Source organism: Solanum lycopersicum, chromosome 1, assembly GCF_036512215.1.
Source record: "Solanum lycopersicum chromosome 1, SLM_r2.1".
NCBI classification, from domain to species: Eukaryota; Viridiplantae; Streptophyta; class Magnoliopsida; order Solanales; family Solanaceae; genus Solanum; species Solanum lycopersicum.
Genome location: NC_090800.1, coordinates 57,608,406 through 57,629,320, shown reverse-complemented (window position 1 = coordinate 57,629,320; position 20,915 = coordinate 57,608,406).

Sequence of the window (20,915 nt, the reverse complement as noted above, 5' to 3'; positions counted from 1 at the left end):
GGAGACAATAATGAAATGTATCACAAAATTCACTGACAAAGCAAACTAAAAATACATTATAAATAAGTTGAAGCAGTAGAGATTTGAAAGGCTTTGAATCGATCTTAATGAATTGATTGATCAATGATTAGTATTTTATCATATGGAAGCTTATGGAACAAGTATTACAAAAAGAAGATGCTAATATTGTAGAAAATAGATACCACTTTGCAAAATATATGAAGATCAATGATCTTTTTTCAAAGATATCAACAACTCATAATCTAATGCAATTTTCTATTTTCTTACTGCATAGATTTTTGTAGAATTTAACTTTCTCAATTTGGATTGTAAACGACGCATTTATGTTGTATGAACATTTGAAAAAGATTATTAAATAATATATTGAATTTTTTTAGTGTAAAATTATTTTGTCACATAATTATATATCATATACTTAGAAAACTTCCACAATAGATAAACTACGGATTGACCTTCATATAATAGTGAATTACACTTTTTAGTCTTGATTTCTACTTCTTACAATCTTGAATTATGATAAATTAGTGTCATTCGTTTAGAGTGAGAAGCATATTAAATATTAGATTATGAATGCTTTACAATTTATAAATAAATATTTTCTCAATTAATATCAATACTTGAATTTTAAAATTAAGTTACTCTATCACCTTATTTATATTAAAATTTTGGTTATTATAGACTAGATATTGAGTTAAAAAACTATAAAACATAATTGTGAAAAATGTATATCATTTTCGTTTTAAATTTTGTTAAACAACAAAATAGTTTAAAAAGAAAAACTTCATGAAAGTTTGTACTCACTCCATTTGATTTATATAATGTTTATTTGACTTAAAATGAAGTTCTTCTTTTATAAAAAAAAATACTTTTAAAATTGGTGGTCTTAAACAAACCAAAGATGTCATATGTTATATGATTATAAATCTTCTTATTAAGAATAAAATGTACATTTAAAAGTCAAAATGTTATTAAATAAACTAATACATCATTCTTTTGAAATTGACTACTGAGAAAAATATGTCACATAAATTAAAGTTAAATGATATAAATTTTCATAGTTTAAGAGTTAATTACATTATATCTCCATTCTTTTTTCAAATTACAAAAAATAGCTTAGAATTAAAAATTTAGATTTATCAGCAGACATGCGGATACATCGGTCATGATACATTGTCATTCAGTAAACTTGCAGACACATAGCTCACAGATGAATCCGCGAGGGGAGACCTATATTTGAGAGGGAATATGGATGTACCCGAGAGGAGAGAGATGTATCTAAGAGATGATAGAGATGTATTGAAGAGGGGACACAGATGTATTCGAGAGAGGATATGTATGTATTGGAGAGGAGATAGTTATGTATCTGACAGAGGAAAGAGATGTACCTGATAGGGAATTTTTGTAATTTTTTTTAAATGCTAGAAAACTGTAGAAATTATTTTAAAATAGTATGTGAATTTAGATGTAAAAAAATTAAAACTGTAAAGATAATCAATTATATTGGGCCCATGAACAAGCCTTCAGTTATCTAGTAATAATATATAGATGTGTGAAGATAGGACGACCAAGGGCATAATTATAAATATAGCCTAAAATAAGTGTGAAGTTATACGCAAAGAGTATGGGTAATTGTCTTTCCAGAACTCTAGAAGCATCCATTAACACTCTCATCCCTTACAAAAAAGATGCAACGCCATTTCTACATGCAACTCTTCGTCTTCTTCTCACAGAAGCAACTCTTCATCTTCTTCTCAACTGTGAGTCTCCGATGCTTATAATTTTAGGTCTATATTTCTCTCAAATTTGTCGTAATCATTCTTCCATTATTGTTAAAAAAAATTCATATTTTTTATCTTTCTTCACGCTTTTGATATCATGTCATATGGTTGTTCTAACAACAATATCTCCGTCCGAGAGTGTTGCATGCATTTCTGAAACATATTAAAGTGAAGAGATTCAGTCTTTTTGAAAGAATCAAATATGGAAGCTTGTTCCATTGGCTTTGTTTGAATGTTGATTGGATATCTAAGGGCAATTGAAAGGTGAAAATATGATTTCAAATTCTTTTTGACTATCAAATTAAAGTGGCACTGGTCCCTCTATTTTTTGCATTCAAGCATACTAATATTTTTATGATGAAGATTTTAATGAGAGAGGATAACATATTGCTATATCAGAAATGCTTGAAAAGCTGCTCTAGAACACCATCGGCATAAAAAAAATTCAATATGTGGACTTATTTATCGAATAATAATAATTATAGATATTTTTTGTACTTATTCACAATTAATTTATCTCACTAGAAATTTCTACTCATACTTTAAATAAACTTTTAGGTTTCATCTTTTCTCTCACAAACACTTCATCTTCCGTTGAAACTCGAGTTTGTTCAGGTAAGATTTCAGCAAATTCTTCTAATTTCTTCTTTATCATTTTAACTAAATACTTGCTAACCTACATAATGGATTAAAAGATTTGTCTTTTTTATTGTTTGTTTATGTAATGTTGTTGTTCATAATATTTTTTGTTCAGGTGATTTTTTTGTATTAGTCTGTACAACTTGAGTTATTTTAGCTCGATGCTTTAATGGTTGTTTGATTGTTCGAGATTATGTTCTTGTAACATTGAATTTAGACATTTTATCTATTTATTTATTTTTACTTAAATACACTTGTTAAATAGTTGTACAAATAAATGAGATTTGTAATCTCACTAGTGCAAGGCCAAAATGATGTGAACTTTGATACCATATATTGTACAAGTTTTACATTAAATATATAAATTGCACCATCCACTCATAGTAATGGTCAATACAACATAGTAAGTTAAAGTTTTTTTCTAGAATTTGTCTACTTATAGGGCTATAATATAATTTCTATATATAATGGACACGACTACGTAAAAAATGGACAGTGCAGTCATGGTAGAAAAACAAGTTGTCTGCTTTGCATGAGGGTTATTATTTATATTAGAAAAAATAGTGGGATTATTAAAAATTTAATAATAGTATATAAACAGCTTTATGAAAAAGTTAGTACTTCTCTTACTATCTGACTTAAACAGATGATGCTCAAATCGTTGAAAATGTATGGATATAGAAAAGAGTAGAAAAATGTACTGCCATTGAACATATTGGCGAAATTTAAAGTCAGTATAACTTGCAAATTTTTATAAGCACTCTAGGCAATTGAAGAATGTTAGGTACATTGAGTAGAAATTTTTGATTGCTAACTTAGATCGGGTTGTGAGAATGCAAATTTCATCCAATTGACACCGTTTGATACATATGTTGCTGTTTCATGTGATCTTATAGCCATTCAACTGTTGGTTATCATTTGTATTAGTCGGTCTGGGCATCTTAAGTATTTAAGAATGGCAACTGATTCAGTTTGTTTCTTATCTCCAGTGACTCTCTTTTTCGGTGGAATTCATGTTGACTGATTCGATTGTTTCTTCAATTTGTAAACCATGGTCACTCTCCTTATAATTTACGTTCTCTATGTCCATGTCCATGTCAGAAACAACTTATACGCACCTCAACTATTTCTCCAAGTACTTGTTACCTCACACCAATACAAGTGCCTGTTAGGTCTACCTGATAAAACTTAAACAGTTAAAAGAAGAGCTATGAAAATAGGAAAAAAAAATTTTCTTCATCTTTGAATTATAGATCAAACAAAAACTTAAGTAATTACAACACGAAATTCACTTTTCTTCTGTGTTCGTCTTCACTCTTTTCCTGTTTGCCTCTATCTACTTTTAATTTCTTGATTTCTGAATTATTATGGATCTTAGGTTCATAAGATCTTTGTTTTATATAGCTGTTTAATATTCATTCATTTTTGTATATGCTTTAAACCATTATCTTTGCAGTTTCTTATTTTAATTTAGATAGTTGTCTGATCGTGTGTTTCTGTAGCACTTTAGTGTGTGTGCTCTTCTAATTCTTCTCTTTATGGCTATGAAGTTTTAGTTATATGCATTGTACGAATACTTTACTAACCAATATGAATTTGTATCTTGTTATATGTTATTTTCTACCAAGACTTCATAAAATATTTGGAACACAAAGATGTCAAGCAATAGAAATCATAAAAATGCACTCTATGGTTTCAAAATACCTTGCTGCTTCCTTCACTATTTATCTACAAAAAATAAATAACCAATGATCTACCTACGTCTATTCCTGCATGCCATAGGAAGCCAAATATTTTGTTTGACAACATAAATTGGAGCCATTAGCTTGTACCATGATCTAGCTTAGACATAATATACATGTGATTTTTCTTTAAAATCTCTGCTCCTCTAGCTAATTAAATGTTCAAGGGGTGGAAACTTTGATTTATGCATAAAATTTTCAAGCTACCAATTTGTGTAGGCCTAAATTAAAAATTCTTGAAGCTAAAAAGTAAAAACAACTTATGGCATTATATGTGCTTTAATTTATGGATATTCTCTAACCAAATAGTCATGAAACTTTCGTAAATTGAGACTTGAACACTCATATCAAGTACACAATAAAAAACAAGATACCATATTTATAGATGTCATCTTAAAAGTAGATAAGCTTTAAGGATACTAATTTGAACATAAAGAAAGTATTATTTCCATAAAAAAAATGGCTATAAAATTGTACATATATCGATTTTGTATATGAAAAATCAATATGTTTCGGTTAGTTCTTTGTCTTATGTATATGTTTTGTGTGATAAATGAGATTTGTGCATTTGGCCAACCAAATTAGGAAAATAAGTAATTTATAACAAAGTGAATGAATAGTTTTATTCAAGAGTGTTAGAATTGAATCCCAGAGCTGAGAGTATGTCTCATTTTGTCTTTCAACATGAAATTGACTTTCTTTTGTGCATATAACCCCCCCCCCCCCACACACACACACTAATGAAGACTTTGAAGTCTTCTATAATGAACACGTTCTTCTACACATGTGACACGAAGAGTTTAGCAACATGATGAGCATGAGAGATACATTGTGCTATGTTGCACTAGAATATGGAGGGTGTGGTTACTTAAATGAAAAACGTAATATATACAACTTTGAAGTTCTTGTTATAGTTGAGTTTTAAAGGGTAGTAAATTCTTGAAAACCAATTCATCTGGACATTTTGCCTCACAGATGCATTAGGTTGATAACTTACTATGTTCTGATTAATGACAAATCGCAGGAATTAACGAAGCATAAAATGAAAAACTCAAAGGCACAACTCTCTTACGGAAAACAAACACATGCCAAAAATCAAGAGAATCCAGGCTGGGTTTATCAAGCATTCAGAAAAGGCAAGAGATCTTAAATCAAGCAGAATCAACGACTGAGGAAGGAACAGACATATGCGCAGGATATTCACGCCACAAATTATGGAAGAGAATAAAATTCAAGATCAGACAAAAATATCAAGGAACCATTCAGCAAAGGAAGGAAGTCACCACTTATGGAAAAGATCAATCAACTCAGCAAGATCACAGGAAATCTTACAGCAAAGAAAACAATTGATTTAATCATACACATATCTTATATGGACATGATTCAACAAATCAATTCAACTAAATCAAGGAGTCATCCAAAAGATCCTTGATTTACAAATCCCTTGGGTTTTCAATAGAGCATCCTCTCCCAAACTATATATACCTCTCTCCACCCCTGATGAATGACACGAAACTTCTATCAAGCTTATAAGTGAAATCTTCTTTTATCTTTCATAAAGCTTTGTAATCACTAGATTGAAAACAATTGAAAACAAAGCATGGGTAATCTTTCTATCTCATAAAAACAAAGCATTTACTAACTTTGAAGTGTTCTATAGAAAAGTTCAAAGAGAAGCAGGGTATTACATCACAACAATTCACAACATTCATGGTGGTGAATTTCGAAAATAATGCTTTTGAAGAATTCTGCGCTGTAAATGGATTCACTAAAAATTTCTCTTCACCCATATCTCCCTAGAAAAGAGGAGTTGTAGAAAGAAAAAAACGATCATTACAAGATACAACTACGACAATGTTGCTTGATCAAAATCTTTCTGACCATTTTTAGGCAGTAGCAGTAAGCACAACCTGTCACATTCTTAATAGGTGTCTCATTAGGCAGTAGCAGTAAGCACAACCTGTCACATTCTTAATAGGTGTCTCATTAGACCTATTCTGAAAAAGACCCATTATGAACTTTTGAGAGGAAAGAAACCTAACATCAACTATTCTCATCCTTTCAGATGCAAATGTTTCATCCACAATAACGGTAAGAACAATCTTGGAAAGTTTGATCCAAAAAGAGATGAAGATATTTTCTTAGGTTATGCACCAATTAGCATAGATTTTCTAGTATTTAATAAAAGAACTTTAAGTATTGAAGAATCTGTCCATGTGGTATTTGATGACACTAATCCAAGAATGCAGGAATGTGAAGCAATTGAAGATGAAATAAATTCTATATCACCGGTAGAAGAGGCTCAAAATCTTTAACTGAAGAAGCACCTGAAGATCCAGCTACTGACATACCCGAGTCGACTACTCAAACTGAGAAAATCAACATTCCTAGGGAATGGAGACACAATACCAGCAATCCCGAAAATCTTATTCTTGGTAAACCAGATGATAAAATTCAGACAAGGTCATCACTCAGGAAACAAGCTTCTTTGGCCCTCATATCTCGAATAGAACCAAAACGAATAAATGAAGCATTGAAAGATGAGTCATGGATACTTGCAATGAAAGAAGATCTCGATCAATTAAAAAAAAAACCAGGTGTGGACTTGCACTGAAAGACCGAAAAATGGCTCTATGATAGGAACAATTTGGGTATTTCAAAACAAACTTTATGAAAACGGTAAGGTTATCAGAGATAAAGCCCGGTTAGTCTCTCAAGGCTACTGACAGTAAGAAGGAGTCTACTATGATGAAACCTTTGCCCCTGAGGCAAGGTTAGAACCCATTCGAATCTCTCTCGCCTTTGCATACTTTAATCGTTTCAAACTTTTTCAAATGGATGTTAAAAGCACCTTTTTAAATGGATTCATTAAAGAAGAAGTATTTGTTAAACAACCGCTCGGTTTTGAAAATTCTTCTTGTCCTGACTATGTCTTTAAACTATCAAAAGCTCTTTATGCTCTCAAACAGGACCCCAAAGCATAATATGAAAGACTAAGCTCGTTTCTTATTAAGAATGAATTTCAAAGAGGTAAAATCGATACTACTCTTTTTACAAAGAAATCTGACTCTTGCATACTTATTGTTCAAATTTATGTCGACGATATCATATTTGGATGCTCAAACCTATCTCTTTTGAAAATTTTGTTGCACTTATGAAAAGTGAGTTTGAAATGAGTCTCATGGGTGAGCTTTCATTCTTTCTTGGACTTCAAATTAAGCAATCATATGAAGGAATCTTCATAAGTCAAAGGAAAATATACAAAAGAATTGATAAAAAAATTTGGAACAGACAAGGGCAAAGCTTTTGGAACCCCAATGAGTCCAACCACATGTTTGGAATATGATTCAACAGGAAAAGCAGTTGACGAAAAATCAGATCGTGGAATGATCAAATCACTGTTGTACCTTACTGAAAGCCGACCAGATATAATGTTTAGTGTCTGCAAGTGTGCCCGTTTTCAATCTGCACCAAAGGAATCTCATCTCACTTCCGTAAAACGAATTATTCTCTATCTTATTGGTACCTCCGACATGGGCTTATGGCACCCTTCTTCTGAAATTTTTGACTAATCGGTTTTTCAGATGGAGACTTTGCAGGTAACAAAAACGATAAAAGAAACACAAGCAGAACATGTCAACTTTTAGGACATTCTCTCATCTCTTGGCATAGTAAAAGGTAGAAATCTATTGTTCTCTCAACTACTAAGTCTGACAATTTAGCAGTCGGAAGTTGTGGCACTCAATTACTTTGGATGATGCATCAAATTATGGATTACAGTCTAACATTTGAGGGAGCACCTATTTTTTGTGATAACACAAGTGCTATCAGTTTATCTAAATATACTGTTCATCATTCAAGGGCAAATCATATTGATATTGGACATCATTTTATTTGTGATCATGTTGAAAATGGTGATTTTGTTCTTAAATTTTTTGATTATGAGAATCAATTGGCAGATATATTTACCGATCCTTTACTTGAGGAACTATTCTGTTTCCTTCGATAAAGCCTTGGCATTATTAGACTTAATCATTAATTTTTATACTATTCCTAATTACTTTTCCTTTTGCAGATTCATACCGCCTTTTCATTAAAAGACAGGAGCTGACTCTGCTCACAATCAGTTGGTTGTCACCATGAACACCTCGTACTGCTCCTTCTCTAAGACGGTTGAGAAATACCTTACCACATTTTGCAGGAACATCGTCAACACTCTTTACGTATTTTTTGTAAAGAAATATTAAGTCTTTGGCCACCCTTATTTTCGTTTAAGACTCTTATCTTGTCGAAGAACTCTCTCCTTCTCTTTTGGACTGTATATCTAGGGATTCTGACCCCACACTCTATAACTGTTTAGCTGTATTATTGTCTATCTATCTTGCTCACTGTTTTTGTTTTCCTTTTTGATTATGTCAAAGGGGAGAATGTTTACATGGGCACATAGAAAGGAGGAGCGGCACTTATACAGGGGGAGCACACAATCCATCGTCTAAGAACACTTGAAAAGGGAAGTCGTCTTACGCCTTTGTTAATTATAGTTGTCATTATCAAAAAGGGAGAGATTGATAACTTGCTATGTTTTGATTAATGACAAATCGCAGGAACTAACGAAGCATAAACCAGACAACTCAAAGACACAACTCTCTTACAGAAAACAAACACAAGAAAAAAATCAAGAGAATCCAGGCTGGGTTTATCAAGCATCCAGAAAAGACAAGAGATCTTAAATCAAGAAGAATCAATGACTGAGGAAGGAATGGATATATGCGCAGGACATTCACGCCACAAATTATGGAAAAGAATAAAATTAAAGATCAGATAAAAATATCAAGGAACCATCCAGCAAAGGAAGTCAACACTTATGGAAAAGATCAATCAACTCAGCAAGATCACAGGAAATCTTACAGCAAAGGAAGCAATTGATTTAATCATGCATATATATCTAATATGGACATAATTAAGCAAATCAATTCAACTGAATCAAGGATTCATCCAAAAGGAAACATCAAGGATAGTCTCTGATTTGCATATCAGACAGGAACAAGTTACTGAAAGATTGTACTACTTAAAGACTCAAATTCTAACGCTCTAAAGGGAACCCTTGAAACCCAAGGGGACTGGACTAGGCACCACATTGGTGATTTGAACCAGTATAAATTCTCTGTGTTATTTATTTTCTGCAAATTATATCTTATATATTAATTAACTAAACTGCAGGTGAGTCGAATAACTGATACAGGGAGTCGACTAAAGCTTTAAATTGAAATTCACCCCCCACCTCTTCAATATTATAGGACATTTTGCAATGACAAGTTTTCACATAGACAATCATATCTTATTTGATTTCATCTTTGTCACACTTATAATTCTAGGATGTTGTTTACGATGAATTTAAAGAGTGTGTTTGGCGGATTTCTGTGAAATCTTATTATTAATTGGTTCTATCGTTTCACTTTCTATACTAGTTGTGACTGATTGCAAATTGCATGTAAAATGATTTACTTATTTATATCTATCTTTTGTTTGTTGATGAACATTTAACATTGAGGTTTCAGTTTCGATGGAAATAAAATAGAGATCTACAGTAAATACATAAATATAGAAAATTTGATTTTCTAAAATTAAAAAAAATAAAAATCTTGATTGTGATCCTCTTTTTCTTTCCTGATCTACTTTTCTTTTGGTCTGGAAATTCATGATCCTTGCATATGCTATAGTTCTTTCTCTTCTTTTGTTGTAAAAATAACTAATCTTTGTAGATTTATTATTTTAATATTTTTTATTATTATATTAATTATTTTGTTATTTTTAATAAACTTTTACCATTTCATACCGAAACATTATCCCTTCAAACTGTGGAAAATCAATTGACCGGCAAGATATTCAACATTCAAATGAAAAAGCTATTCAAAAAATTTTTGGATGCAACACACAAATTATCCATTTTGTCTTACCTGGAGAAACAAGATGTGATTCATATATCAATGTCATTTATGATAATTCTTGTTACAGATGTGATAAAATACACAGTTTAACATCTAAGTTCAGAGGAATAAGAAAATTCAAGCATGGCAAGCTAATGTAACCCTTCCTCTCATAAACATGGCATGAAAATGAAAAATCCTCTCATGAAAAAGAATTAAAAGGTACTTGAATTATTTTATAAATTGTTTAAAACTTCACCTTTGCAATTGACAAAAAAAATACGATTTACTTATCTATGTATGTATTTTCTTTGAATTTAATTCATCTCTAGAAACATTATTCCTTTGTTGAAGTGCAGTTGGAACACTTTTTTTGATATTTTGGAAACAGTTGAAATCACTTTTGTCATTGGTAATAGATGTCATTTTTTGTGCTCCTTTGTTGCTGCCATTGGGTATCGTGTTTTGCAAGCTTTTGATGCGCTATTGGATGCCTTATGTTCCTGTTTTGTGGGGATTGAAATTAGTTTCTCTTATGATAGCAGGTCGGTGAAATGTTAACTATCTTCATAACTATTCTTAGTGCAGTTTATCGGAAATTTTTACTCAAGGCTTATGAATTTCTTGGATTGATATAGTTAAGAGATAATAAGTTTAAGGTAATTCCAGTGATGAAGGCTGGAATGTTTATTTTCAGTTCCTAAAAAATAATGTTACTTTTCTTTGTTTATCTTCTTTGAGTAATCACAAAAAATAATGTTACTTTTCTTTGTTTATCTTCTTGGAGTAATCACCTTATGTTGATATAATTAAAAATTACAATATAAAATAAGGGTCATTAATTAAGGAACATAAAATGAATTTATGGTTTTTAGAATCCTCCTTTTAGTAGTTTATTTCTTGAAATGTATTTTGAAATCATAACTCAATTTTATAATAAGTAAATTTTTTCAGAGAGTTTTTTGCAAAAAGGTATGATGCTGGTGTTTTTTCATGGGGGTTTATTGTATCATAGGTGTATATTTGGACATATAAAATAACTGCGATATTGTCTTAATTGAACATTGTTCTTACCATTCATTAGTTTTTTCTCTTTTCAACCTTGAGTATCTAGAATTAATGAAATACTGACATTTCATCCTCAATTTTAATGTAACAAGTATTTTAATCAAGACGTTCTAGAAGATCAAAGCATCAACAATGTATCTTTTTTTGTCTTAGTTCAAAATAGTATGTAATCAGTACTCTCACTTTTATAAATATTTAACAATGTAACTATACCACTTCAACTTCCAGTAGTATGACATTCACATGAATGAATATATAGAAGGCATATTTGGCAGTTGTAATATAGTACTATTTTTTTTATTGAAAGTTAAGTTATTTCATATGCAACTAATTAATTTTAGCTCCATAATACGACTATACGTTGGACCAGTGCTTAGCACGGGTGAGAACCATCTAGTATTTCTATTATATAGAAGAGTCATGATGAGGACGACCAATGACAATTTTGTAATTTTAATTATTACTATGGGAAAAGATTTAAATTTATAATTGTATAATTAATTGTCAAAATATTTTTCTAGAAGAATTCAATTTTTCTTTCCAAGAGTTACAAAAAGTTTTGTTTCATGTGTGGCTCACAAATTCATTTTGTTTTATTTTTGAAAATCAATTTGTATTCGTTTGATTATAATAATAATGTGAAAAATATTTTTACTTTTATACTCTTGATAATTCAAATCGTTCATCTATGTTTATTACAACTACAACATATTCAGTGTAATCCTACAATCTTCCATATATGCAATTTCCTTTATAATGATATATAATGTTTTTTAAACATAAGTATTCATATAATTTTATTTAACTTATTTTATCTCTAAAATAATATTTATTTTATCATTAAAAATTGTGAATTAAATAAGAAAACAAAAATAACATAATTTCTTTATAATTATATATAATTTAAACATAAGTATTCATATAATTTTATTTAACTTATTTTATCTTTAAAAATATTTATTTTATCTGTAAAAATTGTGACTTAAATAAGAAAACAAAAATAGCACAATCCTAAAGAGATAAAAAGAAGAATATAGAGTTGATAATGTAAGAATTGATAAATAATATGACTATATAATTTTAGTTTAAGAAATTACATAACTAATTAACAGGATAAATTTTAAAATAGTATAAATATCTGGGATCAAAAATTAATTTGTCATAGAATTATATATCATATACTTAGGAAACTTCCACAATAGATAAAGTACACATTGACCTTCATATTATAGTGTGTTGCACTTTTTAGTCTTGATTTCTACTTCTTACAATCTTGAATCATGATAAATTAGTGTCATTCGTCGAGAGTAAGAAGCATATTAAGTATTAGATTATGAATGCTTTACATCTTATAGATAAATATTTTCTCAATTAGTATCAATACATGAATTTTAGAATTAAGTTACTTTATTACCTTATGTATATTAAAATTTTGGTTATCATCGACTACATATTGATGAAAAAAAATATAAAACTTAATTGTGAAATTTTTTTAGCATTTTCATTTTAAATTTTATAAAACAACAAAACAGTTAAACAAAAACTTAACTAAAGTTTGCACTCACTCCATTTCGATTTAAATGTTTATTTGACTTACAATGATGTTTTCTTTTAGAAAAATACTTTTAAAACTCGTGGTTAAAACAAATCATAGATGTTCATATGACTATAAATCTTCTTAATAAGAATAACATGTACATTTTAAAGTCAAAATATTATTAAATATATTAATACATCATTCTTTTGAAATTGACTATAGAGAAAAATATATTACATAAATTAAAGTTAAAATGACATAAATTTTCATAGTATTAAGAGTTAATTACGTTATATCTCTACTTTTTTTCAAATTACAAAAAAAATTCTTAGAATTAAAAAAAATTAGATTTATCAGCAGACATGTGGATACATTGACCATGATACATTGCTATTCAGGAAACTTGCAGACACATAGCTCACAAATGAAAGCTATATTTGAGAGGGAATATGGATGTACCCGAGAGGAGAGAGATGTATCAATGAAATGAATGAGATGTATTCAAGAGAGGATGAAGATGTATCCAAGAGAGGATATGTATGTATTCGAGAGAGGATAGTGATGTATCTGACAGAAGAGAGAGATATATCTAATAGAGAATTTTAGTAATTTTTTTAAATGCTAATTTTTTTTAGAAATTATAATAAGATATTATGTGAATTTAGGTAAAAAAAATTGTAAAGATAATTCAATATTACAATATTATATATATTTATAGTAATTATTGAATTAGCTTTCGAATATAAAAATTATTTTTGACACTTTCAAATAAACATGATAAGTAATAATAATAATAAAATATCATATGTAACATAATGTCAAACATATATATTCAAATTAAATAATTAATTTAATGATATTCTTTTTATATTTTATTTGAAAATCATTCAAGAAAATATATTAAAATTATGAGTCTCAACATAATAAAATATTTCGTATTGATCCATCTGTAGTTTAATTTTGAGTACACTTATAAATTTATTTTATAGGTGTATAACAAAAAAAAAACAATGACCTATTTGATAAAAAAAAGTAAAATGAATCATCTCATTATTTACAAAATGATAAAATGATTAAAAAAATTATGAATTTATATTTGTTTTTATATTCATTAAAATTAGGAGAACAATTTAGTATAGTAAGGAAAGAACTTTTTTAAAAACTAATTTATATACCTGATGGATAAATGTTTTATCTCAAAAATTTAAAAATATTAACAAAGCTTAATATCATATATATTGCAGTAATTTAAATGAGGTAGTTAAAAGTCTTAAAATACCCTTGAAGTATTGAAAACGCTACAAAATTACCCGTCATCCACTTATTGGCTCCAAAATGCCCTTTTCATCCACCTATTGGCTCCAAAATACCCTTGTCATCCACTTTTGCGTTCAAATTGACTACTTCTTTATTTTTTTTAAATTAAAGTTTTTAAATATTTTTTAAAATACTTGGCGTTCAACTATTGGTTATAATTTAATTTATTAAAATAATTTATAAATCAACCCACTACCACTCATTACTAACTAAAATCCACCCAATTAATAATCCAATTATAATATCAAAATCGTCATAAAAACTACTAAAACACGATGAAATTATAGATTCTTGAAAATGACATCCAAAATTATCGAGTTCGAATCGAAGCCCAAATTAAATTTAGGTTGAACCGCTTATTTAGTAGGATACTTTCAATAGGATTCTCTTTCAAGATAAATGAATTAGAAATTTATGATTGAAGGTAAAGAAGTAATACATCCCGAATTAATTCATGCACTTTTTTTAAAATATAATTTTATAAATATTTATGATTTGTTTTAAAAAATTTAATATATTATTTTGAAAAAAAGTTATATGAAGTGACATCACATAATTGAGACGTAAAAATAATTAAGATGAATATAGTCAGACTTTTAAGTGTATGATAATTTATTTCTATAGATATTTTGCCTCAATTTAAAAACATTCAATTTACAGTAGCTCTATGTTGTTGAATTAATGATGTGAAGGGTTTATTAATTTGGAGGGATTTAATTAGTGACGGGTGGGTAGTGAATTGATTTATAAATTATAATAAGTTAAATTATAACAAATAGTTGAGTGCCACGTATTTAAAAAAACTATTTAAATACTTTAAATATAAAACCGTTAAATAAGTGGTCAATTTTCAACCAAAAGGTGGATGACAAGGGTATTTTGGATCCAATAGATGAATGGGAAGGATATTTTGGAGCCCATAGGTGGATGGAGGGTATTTTTGTACAATTTCTAATACTTTGAGGGTCTTTTAGGCCCTTTTCCAAAATAATAATTTATATAACTTGATCAAAATGATTTTAACTTATGATAAAATATTAGTAATGAATAAATATTTGTTTATCCATTAATTGGACAATGACATATATGTTTTGGAATTATGCCCAAAAAGAAAAATCAAATAAATTAGATACTTCAAAAATTAATTTTACAATCCAAAAATAAAAACCATGCCATGAAATTGAAAAGTCTAAAGAGAACCAAAGGAAATGACATAACATGCTCTGAAATTTATTAAAATTTTATTCTTGAAGAGTTTGCCCACTGGATGAATTCCTTATAAATTAGGCCTTTTGAGAATTGCAATTGTGATTGATATTGATTTAACATGTTAACCGGTCCATTATCATATTCGTAAGAATATTTGGAAAAATGTGTATCAATTGAATTTTGTTCAAAATTTGTTGTACGGACAAGTCTCAAAAATGATGTGTTCACACTAACAAATAGTGAATTTTACTTTTGTGTTATAATTGTTTTACAAAAGTAGGACTATCATGTAGGGAACTAACAAAAAATAAAGTTCTTAATGTTGAAAAAAAAACTGCAATGTTGATCTTCCTAATAAGAAATCTATACGGAAGCATGTATTATTTAGGATACAAATAACAAATAAAGAGTGACAAATTTATTGATATATGACATGAGAGGAGAGAGAATTGAAGAGTGTGTTTGTGTATTACTTGAGTCATGAACATAGTTCTAGAAAAATCTTTTAATTTATAGTTTCTAGAATAATCATGTAACTTATGAAGGAAATTTAGGCACTTGAAAAAATATTTTGACAAATTTAATAATAGAATATATAGAATTTTAAAATGAAATATATATGCGATGACAATATTATCCTTGATTGCCCTAAACTTTATATTTCTATATAATATAAAAAAATATCAAATTTTGACATGTCAATTTTAAATTTAAATCAAACTTACATTAGTTCTGTAACACCCCAGAAAATTTTGCGATATATATATATATATATATATATATATATATATATTGACTTTACACGTACAAAACCTCATAAATATGATTTCACAAATCGTAATATGAATTTAACGATGTTCCTGATATTTCTATCTCTCTATGAAATAGTTTAGACTTTATTGCTCCTAATGTCTCTTTAAAATGAATGATGTGCCTTGATTTTTATTATTGATATAACAAAATAACTTAGAAGTGCTAACAAAGTATATCACCAAATCTTATAGCAATTTAAGTTAAATACTTTTTTCACTTTTGTTGGTCAGCTAGAATGAAATAAAGAACATTATTGGACACTTAAAATAGAAACTCAACCATTTCGATAAAAAATAATTTGCAATTAGACAATCACATAATATAATACGTCTTCTTTTAACAAACATATGTAATTTCCCTATAAGCTTTTTTAACTAGGCATCTTCGATTCTTTAATTGCTAACCATATTAATCAAGTTTATTTATTTTGAATCACCATAAGGCAATAAACTTTTATGGTACCCGTTTCATTCTAAACATATTATATAGGAAAGTTGTAGGTAATTTTTTTAAGAGAACCCTTAGGCCTGGTTATGTGGCACCATCATAAATCAGAATTTACTTTTAATTTATTTATTTTCAATACTAGTGTGTATATATATATATATATATATATATATATATATATATATATATATATATATATATATATATATATATATATATATAAGAGAATCTTAGGCCTATCTATGTGGTGCCACCATAAACCAAAATTCACTTTTAATTTATTTATTTCCAAAACTAAAATCCCCATTTCTTGAAAAGATGTGACTTTTATGAAAAGTCGTGACTTTAATGAAGTAATAGAGAATCTTATGTGCGCCACCATAAATCAGAATTTACTTTTAATTTATTTATTTTCAAAAATAGTCTTCCCTTTGTTGAAAAATTGTGAGTGTTATGAAAAGTTGTGACTTTAATGAAGAGTTGCGACTTTTATTAAAATAGTTTTAAGAGTTAATTGCATTATATCTCTACTCTTTTTTCAAATTACAAAAAAAAATCTTAGAAATAAAAAATTTAGATGTATCAGCAGACATGCGGATACATCGGTCATGATACAATGCCATTCAACAAACTTGCAGACACATATCTCACGGATGAATCCGAGAGGAGAGAGCTATATTGAGAGGGAATATGGATGTACCCGAGAGGAGGGATATGTATCCAAGAGACGATAGAGATGTATTGAAGAGGGGATGAAGATGTATTTGAGAGGATGTAATGACCCGAAAGGTCATTTTTGAAAATTTTAAATATTAATTTAATTAAGAATAAATTAATTTATGACTAATTATTAAATAACTAATTGTAATTAATAATTATGGTTAAGTTTATAAAAATTTTATTTTTTACCATATACCAATTACCCTTATAGGAAATAAATTATTAGGGTTAGAGAGTTTTTAGTTTATAACTTTAAGAAAAGAAAAGGAGACACCTGCGTATAGCGACGATTGGCGTAGAACTGCAATCCACGATCAGGTAATGTTCATGAATTTTTCATTCATTATGCAATTGAAAATATTGAGGTCAAATGTAGTACAAGCATAATTATCATTATAATAATGTGTGAAAATGAGTAAGGAATCAAATTGTTAACTTTATTAATTATATTATTATTTGTAAGTTACAGTGGATCAGAATTGAAATTGTACCAACTTGAACGTGATTTCTATATATATATATATTTATCATAGTGGTAATGTTAATGACGATTAAAAAAAATTGAGGGTAATTATCGATCAGTAAAGATAATTAATTGTTGAGGGATAGTTTCTAAGAATATAACCTGTGTCAATTTGAGTTCTGAAAAATTTTGGGTTTTCTTGTAACTAAAATATTATGTCCATGATTTTGATTTTTAGTGTTTCTCTAATTCCTTGTTATAATTGTCACATATAATTTAAGTTTTGATATATTGAGATAGGTAAATAAATATAAAGTGTAATGTATTTTGTGAGTAGCATTAGACTTGGGATATTTGAGGAATTAAGACTTAATCGTAAACTTGAAAATTGGAGAAAAGTTAAAAGAGTTGACATGTCAAATGACATCAAAAGTTGAGAACTTGATTATAAATTTGTGCTCTATGATTTTTGGTCTATGTTAGACACGTAGTGATATGGATGTTGTTAGGTTTAAAATCTTATTGTGATCGTTAATAGGAATAGATTGTATTGGTTTGGAAGTACAACGAAAGGAAAAGGCTCAAGTTCAGAGTGATTGTTCGACTATTTGAGGCAAGTGGATTTCTAAACTCTTGTTAAGCGTACGAAATTCGTGTATATCCTTGGGTGATGTTGAGAATGATTTAGAGACTTGTTGTTTATTTGTTGGTATTGTATTTCTTGTTGTAAATTGTGTTTGGTTATCAAATGGTTATCTCCTCCCTTTTCATTTGAGCATGTCATTTGCATTGTATCTGAGACATTGTTGTGGTAAGAGGATGGTGTACTAATTTCGAGGGACGTATCGCGCGCCGCGAAGGTTACTACTTATCGAGGGTCGTGTCGTGCGCCGCGACAGATGCATGGACAGATATGTCCCCCATGGGTCCCGGACTGAGAGACAGCGGGTGTGTATCGTTAGGGAAGACATGCATCACTATATTTGACATTGCATCTCATGGCATTACACATTTTATTATTGATGAACTTGAACATGTGTTTTGTTGATCCTGTGAGTGTTTCTCTGTGAAGCTTGTGACTGTTGAATATTGAGTTGTTATTGAGAATGTGTAAACTGATAGAGTATGGTTATTGAGTTGTGTGTTTGGTAAACTGTAACCTATTAGACTGTATCGTGGAGGTTTAGATATGGTGTAAGGAGTGCCCGTATTTTGTTCACTTAACTTGTGTTTAGAGGTTTGCTTGTTGGGTACCGCGTGGTTTGGTACTCACCCCTTGCTTCTACAAATTTTTGTAGGATACGAGCCTGGATCATCGTGATACTTGTCATTCTTTTCGTTTCCGAGGCATCTTGTGGAGGATTGTGAGGTAGCTGCTTGTCATCTCAGCGAACTTTCCTACTCCAGTTTATGACTTTGTTTTTACTTGAAAGACAACTTCATTCAGACTTCTACTTTATTTCAATTCTAGTATTTACATTAGAGGCTTGTGCACGTGACAACCTGATTTTGGGGATTGGATTAATATAACTTGGTTTCATAATAGGAATTGTTGTTGGATTGTCATTTACTTCCGCACTTTGTTAGATATTTGGTTTTAGGCTGACTTGTCTTGGTGGGATAAGACGAGTGCCATCACACCCATTTTTGGGTCGTGACAAAATGGTATCAGAGCCCCAGGTTCATAGGTCTCACGTGTCTACAAGCCGAGTCTACGTAGAGTCTCAAGGGTCAGTACGGAGACGTCTGTACTCATCTTTGAGAGGCTATAAAGATTACTAGGAAACTTGCTTTTGTTCATTGTTTCTCGTCGTGCGTAGTTACCTTCGTTAGTACTGAGTTGTTGTATACTCTTTTGACAGATGACGAGGACTAGAACTAATGTTACTGGTGGTAGAGGGGAGGCACTTTCCGAGGCAGTTGTTGAGGCCCCAGCTAGGGGTAGGGGTAGATCTCGAGCTAGAGGTCGTGCTAGTAGTACGACAGTAGCCAGAGGTCGTGGACGTGGAGCAGCACCATTGAGAGGTAGTGCTAGAGAGGTCTCTACCGAACCTCAGATTGATGACATAGAGGACCAGGTTCCTCCAGATCCCGTAGTCACACCTTTGCTTCAGGATACGCTATTGAGGGTGTTAAGTGTGCTAGAGGGATTTTCTCAGGGTGGTGGTGCAACTACCACACCACATGACTCTCGTACTAGAGAGGGGGCTCAGACCCAAGAGCAGCAACAAGCTCCGGTTGTTCAGGATGCGGTGGGGCAACTACCAGTAGATCCCGCGGTTCAGAATGATATTGCACCAGCAGTTGGGGGTCAAGTTGCATCGATGGTTGTTCTGACAGAGGATGAGCAGCGTAGGTATGAGAGATTTCGAAAGATGAACCCACCTCAGTTTCAGGGTGGGAAGAGCGAGGACGCTCATGAGTTTCTAACTACCTGCCGAGAGTTACTAGAAGTGGTTGGATTAGCTGAGTCACATGGGGTTAGATATGCTACACTCCAGCTTCGTGGACCAGCGAGAGACTGGTGGAGGACTTATTCGGGGGTTTTGCCAGTTGGATCTCCTCCAGTGACTTGGGAGCAGTTTGCTAGTGCATTCCAAGATCGTTTTATCCCATGGAGCGTGAGAGAGGAGAGTCGCTTGAGGTTTGAGAGTTTGAGACAGGATGGTTTATCGGTCACAGAGTATGAGGCGCGTTTTTGCCAGTTGTCTAGGCATGCATTGGCCATTATTCCGAATGAGACAGAGAGGATCCGCAGATTTGTGAGGGGATTGACTTTCTCTATCAGGTCAGCTGTGTTTCGGGCATCTAGGGAGGGGGCTTCTTTTCAGTCCATTGTGAGAGCCGCCAAAGAGGCAGAATTGATGGAGAGAGAGGAGTTTGGGGACCCTAAAAGAGCCCGTATATCAGGACAGTTTCATGGTGCCTCATCTGGAGGTAGGGGATCACAGAGAGTGAGTGGTTCTTTTCAGCAGCGGGGACCTATTCATGCATCTATGCCGACATTTGAGGGTGGCCAGACATCTAGGGGTTCTTATAGCCCGGGTCAGAGCTCGTACGGTTCACAGCAGCGACCTACAGGGCGAGGAAATTATAGTGGGTTTTCAAGGTCCACACAACAGTTCCCAGGTCAGAGATTTTGTTTTACTTGTGGAGATCCCGATCATCTAATGCGGCAGTGTACTTCACAAAGGGGTCGTGGTGGTCCTCGACCTAATTCTTCATTCCAGACTA